We start from the raw sequence: 11,651 nt of genomic DNA, 5'->3' as shown, positions 1-11,651 counted from the left end.
ATACATCAGGCTGCCACCTAAACTAACCATACTATACAGAGGCTTTTCTGCTAAGACTGTACACGCTAGCTGACATATTAACAATGGTGAAGCTTTCAACAACGTTAGCACCGACACATCTTTCAAATCCTTACACCCGTTTCGGACGACCAGATCTTTAAAAGATTGGATAACCCACATGCCCAGGAATGGTTATCCTTACATTGATTTGTGGATTTCATGATGTGACCATAACGGCCAATATAGAGCGGGGAAGTAGACAGGGTATACCAACCTATTGCCGCTACTGTGGGTAAAAGCTATACACGGACCCCTAAAGATTCCAGCTAAGTATACATTTGAAGACGATGTTATAATACTGCTACGGAGAACGAATGTGCAGGAGGTCAGAAAGGGTCCTAGGATGGCTATGACTGGGCAAAACACAGGGACCTGAATGTAAAACCAGAGAAGTATTATACCTATTTACTAGAAGGCAAAACGATACCAGTGTCTGATAAAATTGAATTGGAAGAGTGTGATATTCTGACGCTAATAAGATTCTGCGAGAATGGGACCTTAGAGCAGTTACCATAGAGAAATAGCTGCTACACCGATAGATCGAAGATAAGTAAGAGGACGGATGTATATAGAGGACCCAGACACCGAAATCCTATTCCGATTACGTGGCCACAGCACAATCATGCAGGCACAAGTGCGTGCCATAAGACCGGAGTGCAATGAAAATAATAGTAGATATTACGGTTCGATTGCGAACCGTATTGGAATGCAAGAGCATGATCAACGAATACTCGGAATACGGTAGGATCCGCATAATATGGGTGCCGGAATAAGAGGAAACGTAATGGCAAATGAACTTGCTATAAGAGCTACAACTCATAGGGAAGTGAACTTAGAGAACGCAAAGCCAATAGGGGGCCGAGTTCGATGAATGGCCTCGGGAGATATGTAAAGCAATATGAACCAATGCAATGGTCGCAAGGGCGATGAAAATACCATTGGAAGAGAAGAAAAAACTGAACAACTACTCAACGATAGTAGGACGACAGTCAGGGAGTTATGACCTGGCACATCTGTGCCGAATAGGAGGAGCACCCGACGGTGCATATAGGTCATATTCTGAGGATTATGAGACCTTGGAACACTACCTTTCTTATTGCCCTGACCAAATATCGGAGGGAAATAATTGCTACACAGATGGGTTGGAGGACGGAACTGTAGTCCGATTACCGGAGGCCACAAAACGTGAACATTTGTAACGATTGTCGAAGGGTAATGAAGACAATAGCAGATATTACGGTTCGATCGCGAACCGCATTGGAGTGCAAAAGCATGACCAACGAATTCTCGGAATATGGCAAGATAAGCATCACATGGGTGCTAAAACATGCCGGAATAAGTGAAAACGTAAAGGCAAATGAGCTGACGATAAGACCTAGGACTCATGGGGAAGTGAACTTAGAGAACGCAAAGCCGGGTACCTAGAATTGAGAACACATCTGTGTCGAATAGGAGAAGCAGAGGATGATGCATTTAGGGCGCGTGGCGTTTGAGGATGATGAAATCTTGGACCACTACCATTGTTACTGCCCGCCCAGAAAATATACATCGATTAATCTACGATGGATGAGAGGACGGGACAGTAGTCGGATTACCGGACCACAGCACAATCCTGCAGGCAGAAGTGCTTGCCATAAAACGTGAACATTTTTAAATATTGTCGGAGGACGATGAAGGCAATAGAAGTCATTAGAGTTCAATCGCAAACCGTATTGGAATTTAAAAGCATCATCGACGGATTCTCGGAATACGGCAGGATGTGCATCATATGTAAAGGCAAATGTGCTGGCGATAAGAACTAGGACACGTAGAGGCAACGCGGGCCGAACACATCTGTGCCAAATAGGAGCTGCAGAGGATGGTGCATGTAGGGCATGCTTTGAGACTTTGGAACACTACCTTTGTCACTGTCCTGCTTTTACTAGGCAAAGAGTCGGTAAGCTAACTCTTTGCCTAAGAGAAGGCTACAATGCACTATGGGGCCAACGACCGAATTTTGAGGCAAAAACTACAAAAATGCACTTATCGGTTTAAAATTTGGAACATATGTTGTGCATAACGTCAGAAGAGCTCATAAAAATTTTCAGATCGATCCGCCCACTGAAATCTTTAATATTTATACCCTGCAATAGACTGTGGTTTTGTATTCAATGTCTAGGCCGCAATTTTAGACGAATTGACGTTAAATTTTGCACACGTATGTGTATTGGGTCAGGATAGAGCCCTATTGATTTTGGAGAAAATCGGTTGAGATTTAGATATAGCTCCCATACATATCTTACGCCCGGTACGCACATATAAGGCCCAAGAAGCCATAGTTTCATCCCAATTTCAAATTTTGCACAAAGGGTAAAATTGACAGTATTTGCAAGTATGCTAAATTTGGTTGAAATCGGTTCGGACTTAGATATAGCCCCCATATATATGCTTCGTTTGATTTACACAAATGTGAGCACAGAGACCAACGTTTTACTCCGATTTACGTGAAATTTTGCACAGCGAGCAGAATTAACATTCTAGAAATACATGCCAAATTTGGTGGAAATCGGTTCACCAAATTTGGCATGTATTTCTAGCGAAAATATTATATATTTTCTTAATTATTGATACCATGCAAGCTTACTTTGCATTCCTTGAAAATTTGGAATACGACACCAAAGGAATTCCGACGTTTTTGCAGTCAAGTGTTACGAGTTCAATTTTTTTTTATACCCTCCACCATAGGATGGGGGTATATTAACTTTGTCATTCCGTTTGTAACACATCGAAATATTGCTCTAAGACCCCATAAAGTATATATATTCTGGGTCGTGGTGGAATTCTGAGTCGATCTAAGCATGTCCGTCCGTCCGTCTGTCCGGCTGTCCGTCCGTCTGTGGAAATCACGCTAACTTCCGAACGAAACAAGCTATCGACTTGAAACTTGGCACAAGTAGTTGTTATTGATGTAGGTCGGATGGTATTGAAAATCGGCCATATCGGACCACGTTTACGTATAGCCCCCATATAAACCGATCCCCAAATTTGGATTGGGGAGCCTCCCGGAGCAGCAAAATTCATCCGATCCGGTTGAAATTTGGTATCTGTTGTTAGTATACGGCCTCTAACAACCATGCAAAAATTGGTCCATATCGGTCCATAATTATATATAGCTCCCATATAAACCGATCCCCAGATTTGACCTCCGGAGCCTCTTGGAGGAGCAAAATTCATCCGATCCGGTTGAAATTTAGTACGTGGTCTTAGTATACGGTCTCTAACACCCACGCAAAAATTGGTCCATGTCGGTCCATAATTATATATAGCCCCCATATAAACCGATCCCCAGATTTGACCTCCGGAGCCTCTTGGAGGGGCAAAATTCATCCGATCCTGTTGAAATTTGGTACCTGATGTTAGTATACGACCTCTAACAACCATGCAAAAATTGGTCCATATCGGTTCATAATTATATATAGCTCCCATATAAACCGATCCCCAGATTTGAACTCCGGAGCCTCTTGGAGGAGCAAAATTCATCCGATCCAATTGAAATTAATACGTGTTGTTAGTATATAGTCTCTAACAACCATGTAAAAATTGGTCCATATCGGTTCATAATTATATATAGCTCCCATATAAACCGATCCCCAGATTTGACCTCAGGAGCCTCTTGGAGGAGCGAAATTCATCCGATCCAGTTGAAATTTGGTACATGGTGTTAGTATATGGTATCTAACAACCATGCAAAAATTGGTCCATATCGGTCCATAATTATATATAGCAAAAGTCATCCGATGCGGTTGAAATTTGGTACATTTTGTCAATATATGGCCTCTAACAGCCATGTAAAAATTGGTCAATATCGGTCTTTAGTTATATATAGCCGATGACTTATTACACAAAAATTGGTCCATATCGCCAAAAATAATCTACGAAAACTTTATTTCCATAGAAAATTTTGTCAAATTTTATTACTATAGAAAGTTGTGTCAAAATTTCATTTCTATAGAAAGTTTTGTCAAACGTTTATTTCTATGGAAATGTTTGTCAAAATTTTATTTCCATAGAAAGTTTTGTCAAAATTTTATTTTTATAGAAAATTTTGTAAAAAATTTATTTCTGTAGAAAATTTTGTCAAAATTTTATTTCTATAGAAAATTTTGTCAAGTTTTCATTTCTATAGAAAATTTTGTCAAACTATATTATATACGTATTTAATCGGTCTTTTTTTGTTTAATATATACCCCATATGGGCTAACTTACAATTTAGAAGACAGTGTTAAAAAGTTTTACGATACCTTGCCATCGGCAAGTGTTATCGCAACCCAAGTAATTCGATTGTGGATGACAGCCTTTAGTAGAAGTTCCTACGCAATCCATGGTGGAGGGTACATAAGATTCGGCCTGGCCGAACTTACGGCCGTATATACTTGTTATTTTTAGAAACACTGAATTTTTTGGATTTTTTAATTTTTTTTTATACCCTCCACCATAGGATGGGGGTATATTAACTTTGTCATTCCATTTGTAACACATCGAAATATTGCTCTAAGACCCCATAAAGTTTATATATTCTGGGTCGTGGTGAAATTCTGAGTCGATCTGAGCATGTCCGTCCGTCCGTCTGTTGAAATCACGCTAACTTCCGAACGAAACAAGCTATCGACTTGAAACTTAGCAGAAGTAGTTGTTATTGATGTAGGTCGGATGGTATTGCAAATGGGCCATATCGGTCCACCGATCCCCCGATTTGGCTTGCGGAGCCTCTAAGAGAAGCAAATTTCATCCGATCAGGCTGAAATTTGGTACATGGTGTTAGTATATGGTCTCTAACAACCATGCACAACATGGTCCACATCGGTCCATAATTATATATATATAGGGGCTATATATAATTATGGATCGATATAAACCGATCCCCCGATTTCGCTTGCGGAGCCTCTAAGAGAAGCAAATTTCATCCGATCTGGCTGAAATTTAGTACATGATATTTGTACATGGTCTCTCACAACCATGCAAAAAATGGTCTACATCGGTCCATAATTATATATAGCCCCCATATAAACCGATTTCCCGATTTGGCTTGCGGAGCCTGTAAGAGAAGCAAATTTCATCCGATCCGTCTGAAATTTGGTACATGGTGTTAGTATATGGTCTCTAATGATCATGCAAAAATTGGTCCATATCGGTCCATGATTATATATAGCCCCCATATAAACCGATTTCCCGATTTGGCTTGCGGAGCCTCTAAGAGAGCAAATTTCATCCGATTCACCTGAAATTTGGTATATGGTGTTAGTATATTGTCTCTAATGATCATGCAAAAATTGGTCCACATCGGTCCATAATTATATATGGCCTCTAATGACCATGCAAAAATTTATTCACATCGGTCCATAATTATATATAGCCCCCATATAAACCGATCCCCAGATTTGTCCTTCGGAGCCCATTGGAAGAGCAAAATTCATCCGATTCGGTTGAAATTTGGTACGTGATGTTAATATATGGCCTCAAATACCCATGCAAAAATTGGTCGAAATCGGTCAATAATTATATATAGGCCCCATATAAACCGTTCCCCAGATTTGACTTCCGGAGCCCCTTGGAAGAACAAAATTCATCCGATTCGGTTGAAATTTGGTACGTGATATTAGTATATGGTATCCAACAACCATGCATGAATTGGTTCATATCAGTCCATAATTATATATAGCCCCCATATGAACCGATCCCCAGATTTGACCTCCGGTGCCTTATGGAGAAGCAAAATTCATTCGATCTGGTTGAAATTTGGTACGTGGTGGTAGTATACGATATTTAACAACCATGCCAAAAATGGTCCATATCAGTCCATAATCATATATAGCCCCCATATAAACCGATCCAGAGATTTGAGTTTGGAGCCTCTTGGAGGAGCAAATTTCATCCGAGTCAGTTGAAATTTGGTACATTGTGCTAGTATATGACCGTTAACAACCATGCCTAACTAGGTTCATATCGGTCTATAGCTATATAGCCCTCAGATAAATCGATCCCCAATCACACAAAAATTGGTCCACATCAAGTTCATAATTGTATATAGCCCCCATATAAGCGACCCCCATATTTCAATTCTGGCTCCCTACGTACCGTGCAAAAGTCCATATCGATTCGTTATTATTTGTAGACTTAACTATACATACCTTTTTTGTCTAATATATACCACGTATGGTATATATCACAATTTAGAAAACGATGTTCAGAAGTTTTAAGATACCACAGTAATTCGATTGCGGATGACAGTCTTTCGTAGAAGTTTCTACGCAATCCATGGTGGAGGGTACATAAGATTCGGCATGGCCGATACTTGTTTACGGCTGTATATACTTGTTATATATAGGTCTCAGCAAATTTGAATATAGAATATAGTGACCCCTCCCCACTTTAGACTTATTTTACTTCTTTTTAAGCTATTTACTTTTTGCGTTATTATCTGAATTAAATTTTCTTCAGTGTAGAATTGAAATAGTCGCTTAGCATAGCAATAGCAATCTATAATAGTTATTATCTAATTAGTCCTTGTAAATATTTCGAATTGCCACTTTCATTGAAGAGTTGAGAGAAGCCAATTTAATTTTGAAAGTAATGCCCATATGTTTCTCCAAAACAATCAAACAATCAATGGGGCAAAAATCCGTATCGTTCTTGTTATCAGATGATAACAAGAATACACAAAACAATGTTTGAAAGAAAAGTTTGTAGCTAAAGCATTTGCCCCTTCACTCCTTATCTTTCAAAAGATATCACAATCAGTAGTAATAATAAATAATAGATACTAAAGCCCATAGCCCATTTGTGCATGATCGATTATCACAAAAGAAATCAAAGAAAAATCCCCCTTTTGCCAAAAAATATTTAAAGTTGGGCGGGACCGCCTGTAACATACCTTAAATACGAAATCGAAGAAAAACGCTTCCATTATGTTCATAAAACCAAAAGAGGAGGAACTAAGTCTTTCATGATAGTCGCGAATAATTTTATTATACCCTCCCCCATAGGATGTGGTCACTCCGTTTGTAACACATCAATATTGCTCTGAGACCTCATTATGCACGAGAGTTGCCTTTTATATTTCGGGATTGGACAAATAAATTTTTTGACAAAGTTGTCAATTTTGATGATAGTCGTATGGTAAGATTCAATCGCGCATATTCACACATTAGGTCGTTATGCCAACATACCAATACATTGTCAACAGATTGATACAATAAATATTCTTCTTTGGTGTAGGGTACCCGAAATTAACAATAGAAAATTAAATTCTAATCAAATAGAATGAGAAATCTCAACAAGTGCTTGGATTAAATTTAAATCAAACGAAATGTTTCTTGGAAATTCCATACCAATCAATTATGATTTTAAACGAAATTTGATAAGACACAGTAGAAACAAGAATCAGCCAACATTATCAAATTTCACGTGTATTATATTATTTTGTCTAAATAAATAAAATTAATTCAAATCAAACTAAATCAAACCAAACAATAATAGAATAAAATTAAATTAAGATAAAATTTAGTTAATTGACAATAAATTAAATAAAACTAAATCAAACAATCCAGCAAAAACTGGGTAAACAAAACCTTACTGGCAGCATTAACGGGAAAATTTTGTCAACATTTTAATTCTATAACAAGTATATACGGCCGTAAGTTCGGTCATGCCGAATCTTATGTACCCACCACCATGGATTGCGTAGAAACTTCTACAAAAGACTATCATCCACAATCGGATTACTTGGGTTGTGGTATCTTAAAACTTCTTACACACAAAAAAAAAATTTTTCTGATTCAATCACCAAATTAATTGATCCAATTAATTTTTTAATTGAAATGTCTTCAATCACGAAAATGATAGTATTAATCACAGTTTTAATTGGGCATAGAAAAAATTCTTGATTAAAAAATTAATTGATTTTTTCAGCAAATTTCAATTAATTTTTTAATTGATTCAATTAAAAATTTAATTGATGTTGATTGCAAAACTCAATTAATTTATCAATTAAAAAAGGTAACTATTTTAAATTACTTTCTGAATTGGCTTAGAGTTTTTATTTGGATTAACAAATGATTGTTTGAAATACATTTTTAATTAAAAATTAAAAAAAAAATCAGCACTTTTTTTTAACCCTTTCACTACCGATGTCCGCTTTGAAGGACATTCGAAAAAGACACCAAATTCTATTTTTCCCCTTAGTTTTGATTTATTTCTCGATGTTATTTTAAAGTAATCTAAATAACCTATAAATATTTTCCATATTGGTGAGGTCCAAAATACATTTTTGTAAACTTCTTTAGAAATAAACGAAAAATACGTAAATTTGAGACAATTTTTCTACTGTATGTTTCTAGTAAATGGACATTCATACCAAAACTATAGCTGACACTTTTTCGGGTTCTTTTTTGGATTTTTGCTCACACTTTGAAGGACATTATAGGCCAAATAGCGCTTATTTTCGTAAGGCCACTTGGTCACAATTCAAGAATCAAATTTTCAAAAGAAGCTCATATAGCTCTTGAAGTATTTGAACTAACTACATGCTGTTAGTTCAAGTAAAAACAGAAGAAAAATTAAAGTTTTTAACATTAGGTTTATTTCGGTAGTGAAAGGGAATTAGTCTTCCGAATTTGATTAAAAAGTTAATTGTATCAATTAATTTTTTTAATTAAAAATTTAAAAATTTTCAATCATTGACTTAATTAACTTAATGTTTCTATCATGATTAAAAAGTTAATTGTATCAATTAATTTATTAATTGAAAAAATTTTCAACTTCAATTAACTTTTTAATTGGAAATATTTTGGTGATATTTTTTTCTGTGTAACATCGTTTTCTAAATTGTGAGTTAGTCCATACGTGGTATATATTAGACAAAAAAGTTATGTATAGTTAAGTCTACAAATAATAACGAATCGATATGGACTTTTTGCACGGTACGTAGAGAGCCAGAATCACTTATATGGGGGCTATATAAAATTATGAGCTTGATATGGACCAATTTTTGTGTGATTGGGGCTCGATATATCTGAGGGCTATATATAACTATAGGCCGATATGGGCCTAGTTGGGCATGGTTGTTAACGGCCATATACTAGCACAATGTACCAAATTTCAACTCACTCGGATGAAATTTGCTCCTCCAAGAAGTTCCACAGCCAAATCTCGGGATCGGTTTATATGGGGGCTATATATGATTATGGACTGATATGGACCACTTTTGGCATGGTTGTTAAATATCATACACCACACCCACGTACCAAATTTCAACCAGGTCGGATGAATTTTGCTTCTCCAAAAGGCACCGGAGGTCAAATCTGGGGAGCGGTTTATATGAGAGCTATATATAATTATGGACTGATAGGAACCAATTCCTGCATGGTTGTTGGATACCATATACTAACATCACATACCAAATTTCAACCGAATGGGAAGAATTTTGCTCTTCCAAGGGGCTCCGGAGGTCAAATCTGGGGATCGGTTTATAGGGGGCCTATATATAATTATGGACCGATATCGACCAATTTTCGCATGGGTGTTTGAGGCCATATATTAACACTACGTACCAAATTTCAACTGAATCAGATGAATTTTGGTCTTCCAAGAGGCTCCGGAGGTCAAATCTGGTGATCGGTTTATATGGGGGATATATATAGGTATGCACCGATGTGGACCAATTTTTGCATGCTTGCATGCATGCTAACACCATGTACAAAATTTCAACCGGATCGGATGAAATTTGCTTCTCTTAGAGGCCTCGCAAGCCAAATCGGGGGATCGGTTTATATTGGGGCTATATATAATTATGGACCGATGTGGACCATTTTTTGCATGGTTGTGAGAGACCATATACTAACACCATGTACCAAATTTCAGCCGGATCGGATGAAATTTGCTTCTCTTAGAGGCCTCGCAAGCCAAATCGGGGGATCGGTTTATATTGGGGCTATATATAATTATGGACCGATGTGGACCAATTTTTGCATGGTTGTTAGAGACCATATAGTAACATAATGTACCAAAATTTCAGCCGGATCGGATGAAATTTGCTTCTCTTAGAGGCTCGGCAAGCCAAATTTGGGGATCGGTTTATATTGGGGCTATATATAATTATGGACCGATGTGGACCAATTTTTGCATGGTTGTTAGAGACCATATACTAACACCATGTACCAAATTTCAGCCGGATCGGATGAAATTTGCTTCTCTTAGAGCAATCGCAAGCCAAATTTGGGGGTCCGTTTATATGGGGGATATACGTAAAAGTGGACCGATATGGCCCATTTGCAATACCATCCGACCTACATCAATAACAACTACTTGTGACAAGTTTCAAGTCGATAGCTTGTTTCGTTCGGAAGTTAGCGTGATTTCAACAGACGGACGGACGGACGGACATGCTCAGATCGACTCAGAATTTCACCACGACCCAGAATATATATACTTTATGGGGTCTTAGAGCAATATTTCGATGTGTTACAAACGGAGTGACAAAGTTAATAAACCCCCCATCCTATGGTGGAGGGTATAAACAATTTGTTAAAATTTTATTTCTATAGAAAATTTGGTCTAAATTTTATTTCTTTGGCAAATTTTGTCAAAAATTTTATTTCTATAGAAAATTTTGTCAAAATTTTATTTCTATAGAAAATTTTGTCAAAAATTTTATTTCTATAGAAAATTTTGTCAAAATTTTATTTCTATAGAAAATTTTGTCAAAATTTTATTTCTATAGAAAATTTTGTCAAAATTTTATTTCTATAGAAAATTTTGTCAAAATTTTATTTCTATAGAAAATTTTGTCAACATTTTATTTCTATCTATTCTCTGTTTAAACAAGTAAGTAAAGTCTAAAGTCGGGCGGGGCCGACTATATTATACCCTTCACCACCATGTAGACCAACATTTGTGTTACCATCTCAACTACTTCAAATTTGCTGGGAGCTATAAAAAGGTTTGCATTTCCAGATACAAATACTTATAATGGAGACAATTTTTTTTATACTTCTACAAAATCTCTAGAATTAAAATTGAAATGTTAATATAAAATACTAGCGTAACCCGGCCCGCTTCGCTGCGCCTTCCTAAGCATATTTGGAGGAATATTTGGCGTTAACTTATTCAACTATATCCTTCGTGCTGAAAACAAATTCGAAAAGATTTGAATTCTTTTAAACAAATCGGACTACTTGATTTTTCGTTTATAGGTACAAATACGGCGGGAGAGGGTGTACCTTCTTCTATATTTCTTGTGAATTTTAAGTGTGGTTTGTCAAGGAAAGGTATCCTTCTCCTCAACATATCTGAAAATTAGGCACTATATTATAATAACATACAAAGAATTACTCTTTCCCATCCAATAAATCGGAAAAAGCAAAATTAGTAAAAAATTTTACCACATTAACATTTGCTAAAATGTTGGAAAATGATGCACCCTCTACGTTGGCTGCCAATTTCATGTAAATTTAAGTTCTTTACTAAAAAGAAGTCTGGCAGAAGCCTGCACACAAAAAAAATTTTTTTGATTTCAATCACGAAAATCGCGGATTCAATCATTTTTTTAATTGAAA

This window comes from Haematobia irritans, chromosome 4 (assembly GCF_050003625.1).
Source record: "Haematobia irritans isolate KBUSLIRL chromosome 4, ASM5000362v1, whole genome shotgun sequence".
Classification (NCBI taxonomy): Eukaryota; Metazoa; Arthropoda; class Insecta; order Diptera; family Muscidae; genus Haematobia; species Haematobia irritans.
This window is presented reverse-complemented; position numbering follows the sequence as displayed.